The sequence below is a fragment of the Benincasa hispida genome, chromosome 1, assembly GCF_027475165.1.
Source record: "Benincasa hispida cultivar pf3 chromosome 1, pf3_genome.v1.1, whole genome shotgun sequence".
Lineage (NCBI taxonomy): Eukaryota > Viridiplantae > Streptophyta > Magnoliopsida > Cucurbitales > Cucurbitaceae > Benincasa > Benincasa hispida.
The window spans coordinates 35,174,992-35,180,991 of NC_143478.1; positions in this window are offsets into that span (position 1 = coordinate 35,174,992).

Genomic DNA, 6,000 nt, shown 5'->3' on the forward strand with positions numbered 1-6,000 from the left:
GTTAGCTCAGGATTAAAATCGAGTTACCTAGGCCATTTAAGTGAAATAGTCAATCTTATACAGTAAACAGCGTTATAAAGTAAGAGTGACTTATTTCTTGGTCCGATCTTATGCAAACTCATTGCATAGAACGCCCCCACTCCTCATGTCATAACATGTACGAATTAGGATCACTTCGTTTGTAACACTTTACAACTCTTTGTAACAACTACAGAGTAGGCCGCATCCCATAGGGTTGCCAGAATAAGGCACCCAACCTTATTCATATACTATAGATCACTTTGACTATTTACTCGAACCTGATCCACTTTTATGTCTCTACATAAAGTTTAAGTACTCATGTAATAGTCATGGGTCTTAGTTTATTGGATTTAGATTTTTATGTATACAATTTATAAAATCAATAAAAAGTTTATTGACTATAGAAAATGTTTATCTTTTTACAAACTGCGAGTTTTAGGACATAAAATCCAACAATACTCCCACTTGGACTAAAACTCAAGTGGATCAATATTTACAAATATATACAATGTTGAGTTTACACAGAGAGAATAAAACGTACAAATACAATCAACTAGGAAATTTCAACACCCATAAATTCTCCCACTTTCCCTAGTGATAAATATCTCGTAGACCTAGTCCCACTAGGTGACCCTCAAACACTTTAGCTGAGAGGGTCTTTGTAAATGAATCAACTAAGTTGTCTTGTGAAGTTATCTGCACGACAATTACGTCTCCTCTGTGTATAATCTCCCTGACGCTCGGTATGCTTTCCTCTTTTATGGCTTCGAGGTTCGTTTGAATTTGTAACTACTCCACTGTTGTCACAATAGAGAGTGACAGACAGGTGCATATTAGGAACTACTTCCAGATCAGTCAGGAACTTTTTGAATCATACTGCTTCTTTTGTTGCTTCACTTGCAGCTACAGACTCAGCTTCCATTGTGGAGTCAACAATACAACTCTGTTTGATGCTTCTCCACAAAATTGCTCCTCCATTCAGAGTGAGTACCGACCCCGAAGTTGATTTCCTAGAATCAATATCGGTTTGGAAGTCAGAATCAGTGTATCCAGTAAGGATCAAATCCTTAGCACCATACACAAGCATATAATCTCTCGTTCTCCAAAGATACTTGAGAATGTTCTTAACAGCAGTTTAATGATCATATCCAGGATTGGACTAAAATCTACTGACTATTCCTATGGCATAGCATATATCGGGACGAGTACACATCATTGCATACATTAAACTCTCTGCTGCTGATGCATATGGAATTCGATTCATGTCCTTAACCTCTTGAGGTGTCTTAGGACTTTGTTCCTTAGACAAGTGAATTCCATGTCTTAAAGGTAACAATCCTTTCTTAGAATTTTGCATTTTATACCTAGACAACATCTTGTCTATATAAGATGCTTGAGATAATGCTAATGTTCTGTTCTTGCGATGCCGAACTATTTGTATCCCAAGAACATACTATGCTTCTCCCAAATCTTTCATTTGGAATTGCAAAGCCAGCCATCTCTTAACGTCAGTAAGAAATTCTACTTCATTCCCTATGAGTAGAATATCATCAACATACAATACCAGAAAAACGACAGTTTTGTTAACAATTTTCTTGTATACACAAGGTTCGTCAACATTTTGTTCAAAGCCATAAGATTTGATTGCAGTGTCAAATCTCATATTCCAGGATCTAGATGCTTGTTTCAACCCATAAATGGATCAATTAAGTTTGCAAACCTTTTGCTCTTGATCATGTTGAATAAGCCCTCCTGGTTGAAACATATAGATACTCTCTTCAAGATAGACATTCAGAAAAGTTGTCTCGACATCCATTTTCCATATTTCATAATAATAAAATTTGGCTATGGACAAGATTATCCTAATTGACTTTATCATAGGAACCGGAAAGAAAGTTTCTTCATAGTCTACCCCCCCAGTCTTGCTTTATAGGTCTGTACCTTACTAGCTTGGTCTTGTTTTCTTTAATAGATCCATTTACAACTGATGAGTTTTCCTCCTTCAGGTTGATCTACAAGATCCCAGACAGAATTGAAATACATAGATTCCATTTCAAGGTCCATGGCTTTAATCCATTAGTCTTTATCCACATCATTCATTACTTGTTTGAAAGACAATGGATCCTCTAAGCCATCATCTGGTATGATGACTTGAGTTTTAGTCAAACCCATGTATCGGTCAGGTTATTGCACAACCCTCCCACTACGACAAGGCATTCTCAACTCTTGAGAAGGATGTGAAGTACCAGTTTCATCACCAACTATTGTTGATGGACCTACTCTATCAATAACTCTTGTTGATGCATTTATCGTTTCTCTGGACATTTCCTCTATTACTAGCTTACTGCGAGTTGATAATTCTTCATATGGTCTTCCTCTAGGAAGGTTGCATTTGTCGATACAAATACATTGTCTACCTGAGGATCGTAAAAGAAACCACCTTTTGTTTCTTTTTGGTAGCCTACAAATAGGCATACTTTTGAACGACGTTCTAACTTTTTAGAATTTTGCACCAACACATGTGCTGGGAAACCCCAAATTCTGAAGTGACGTAAATTTCCTTTACGTCCTCTTCAGATCTCGTAAGGCGTTTCAAAAAGACTTTTCGACGGAACTATGTTCAAAATATATACTGCAGTTTCAAGTGCATGTCCCCAGAAAGAATTTAGTAACTAAGCGTAACTCATCATGGAACGAACCATGTCCAACAAAGTTCTGTTTCTCCTTTCTGTCACACCATTTTGCTGAGGTGTGCCAAGGGCTGTGAGTTGAGACTGGATTCCATATGCTATCAAATAGTTCTAGAATTCTAAGTCCATATACTCATCACCTCGATCTGATCGAAGTGTTTTAATCTTTTTACCTAATTAGTTTTCAACCTCAGCCTTATACTCTTTGAACTTTTTAAAAGTTTCAGACTTTTGGTGCATTAAGTAAATATGCCCATACCTAGAATAATCATCTATAAAGCTGATGAAATATTCATATCCTCCTCTAGCTCTACATTTAGAGGACCAAAAAGATCTGAGTGTATCAGTTCTAAGGGTTCTTTGGCTCTAAGACCTTTTCCAGAAAAAGATCTTTTTGCCATTTTACCTTCAAGACAGAATTCACAAGGTGGTAATGAATTGTCTTCTAACTTATTTAGATGACCGTTCTTAACCAGTCTCTCAATCCTGTTGAGATTTATGTGACCTAGTCTCAAGTGCCAAAGATAGGCATTTGGAGAAATTTTCCTTTTCTTATGAGTCTCAGCAGTTTTAAACATCTCTATTTTTAATACGGCTTTAACCTTCATCGGTTTTAACATATATAAGTTATTTTCTAATTTTGCATAACAAATTTTTTTACTTCTAGTATTGATGAACACTTCATCATTTTCGAAATAAACTTTATAATTTTGTTCCAACAAACAAGAGATAGATATTAGATTCCTTTTCATAGAAGGAATGTAATACACCTTTTTCAAATAAATATACTTATCTCATATAAATAACTTCATATTTCCCACTACTTTAGCTGAAACAACCTCCCCGGTCCCTACCTTAAAGATTGTTTCACCCTCTGTCAACTGTCTTCAGGAACTTGTTTCCTATAAGAGAGTACAAACATGATTAGCGGCACCTGAATCAATTATCCAGGTTTTATCATTTTCCACTAAACATGCTTCGATAACAAGTAAATCATATTTATCTTGTTGTTCAAATGTTGCATTCTCATCTATATTATTCAAAATTTTAGATGAGTTGAAAGATAAAGGACAATCCTCTGTTAAAACTCTTTTGGTGTTACAACTGTTAGTAATTTGTTTGTTTATTTGATTTTACGGTTATCTAACTCGAAAGTGAGTATTCTAGAAGAATTTGACATGCTGATAAAATGTAAAAAATTCTAATTAGAAAATTGTAACTAAATCCAAAATCAAGTTTTAGAAAAATTAGTAATAATGTACCTATAACCATTGTTTATCTACAACGATACTATAGTGAGTCAGAATACGAGCTACCGAGGTGTAGTCAGATACTCCTTCACTAAAGCAAACAATTTTGACCAAACACTATCTCCAGAATAATTCTTATTCCTATAGTCGTTTAGTTACAATTTTCAGTTAGAAATTACTAACACTCTTAATAATTCTGTAAGTGTAACCCTTCGTTTTCAGACGTCAGAGGTCGGCCCTAACTATGCTAACGAAATGGAGAGTCAAGGTTGGGAATGGACCTAAGAAACCCTATCCATTTCTGGAGTTTGAATTGTTCCGAATCTTATGTTACAACCCTCTGAGGGGATAGCCATTGCTAAACGACTAGCAAAGGGCCGCCTAAAGCAAACCAGCAGGTGCAACATAGGAACCTCACGGTCCAAACTAACGGAAGAAACCACAGGATATGTTGACACATATCCTTCACACACTTACTATAAACAACTTCCTCTGTTCACCTTGTTATTGACTCATACAAACACTTTCCATATGGAGGTCACTCCCAAGGTGACACAAAGTGTCATATGAATCTCATGGTGTAAACTATGTGGAGACGTGGTAGTTGAAATTGATTTATGTTTCAACAACTTCCCCTTATTCACTGAAATCTAGATTTATGCTAAAAAAATACTTTATGTATGAAGGTCACTCCCAGGGTGACCGCTTAAATCTTGATTGTGAACTCTTAGGGATGTGAGAGCTAAAAATAACGTATCGTATATGTTATTAACCTCCCACTGAAGTGTTCTACTAACTTTATCATATAAAAGTTATTAAACTCCCACTGAAGTGTTCTATTAATTGGGTAAATTTATACTTAGGTTCATTTTGACTAAACAAACTATCTTGAGTCTATGTTGTTTATCCAAGTATAATGCTTATAACTGGATTTTAAACTACGATGTCTAGGTGATAAACCGTTTTATTACCTCACACCACTCACGTATGCTTATAAAATCGGTTAACAACACTCAATAATTCGGCTATAATCCCCAGGTAGGAGGTGTTTCGTAGACCGTTAATTTAAGTACCCTAGCCTTAGATAGGATTATATACCGGTTAAGTTTATAACCTGAGTTTTACAAGTTTTAACTATTAAAACGAATGGTTAACCTACGTGAGCATGCAGCTATTCTTTGTTATGGATTTTTAAACGTCTATCCCAATTTTATAACAGTTTACAAAATTTTAGACATGCTAAATATCCACAACATACATCAAAGACATTCAATATTTAATATAACAATTATATTAAGTAAAAGAAACCCTAAACATGCATACTATATATTATAACATTTTATAACATACTTTCAATGCATGTAACATGCTTCCTATGGTGGGGTTTTAAATCTACATGGCATACTGCATGCACATACAAGATTTATTTAATTATTACATACATCACATGCATAAACAATTAAATACAAAATGATATGGTTTTAGTTTTGACATAAACAAGTAAACAAAAGCCTAATCATTACAAAACAGCTTCAAAACCGCTTCTGAACCGCTCAAACCGTTCTAAACCGAACCCAAACAACTTGAACTGAACTGGAAAAGTCTGAACCGAACCAGCCAAAAACTTTTGAGTCTAAATTAGACAAGCCAAAAACATTTTGAGGCTAAATCGGATAGAACCTCGAGAAAATCAGTCGAACCGGCTACTCTCGGTCCAAGCTCAAAATCTCGCTGAAGCTCATCGTGTAACACTGAAGAATATCGTCTAGCACGATCGTCTAGTGTTTGCCTGATCATGTCGTGACATCGTATAGCGTCTGACCAAGCTACACTATCGTGTAGTCTTCCATCTATCGTATAGTGGCATCATTTAGTGCCGATCAAAACTACACAATCGCTTAGCACCATTTCTTTATCGTTTAGCGCACACACAAAGCTACACGATTGAGTAGTGCAATCGTATAGCACTTCAACGCATCGTTTAGCTCCTACGCAAAGTTACACGATCGTGTAGCGCTATCACATAGCGCCTCTACACA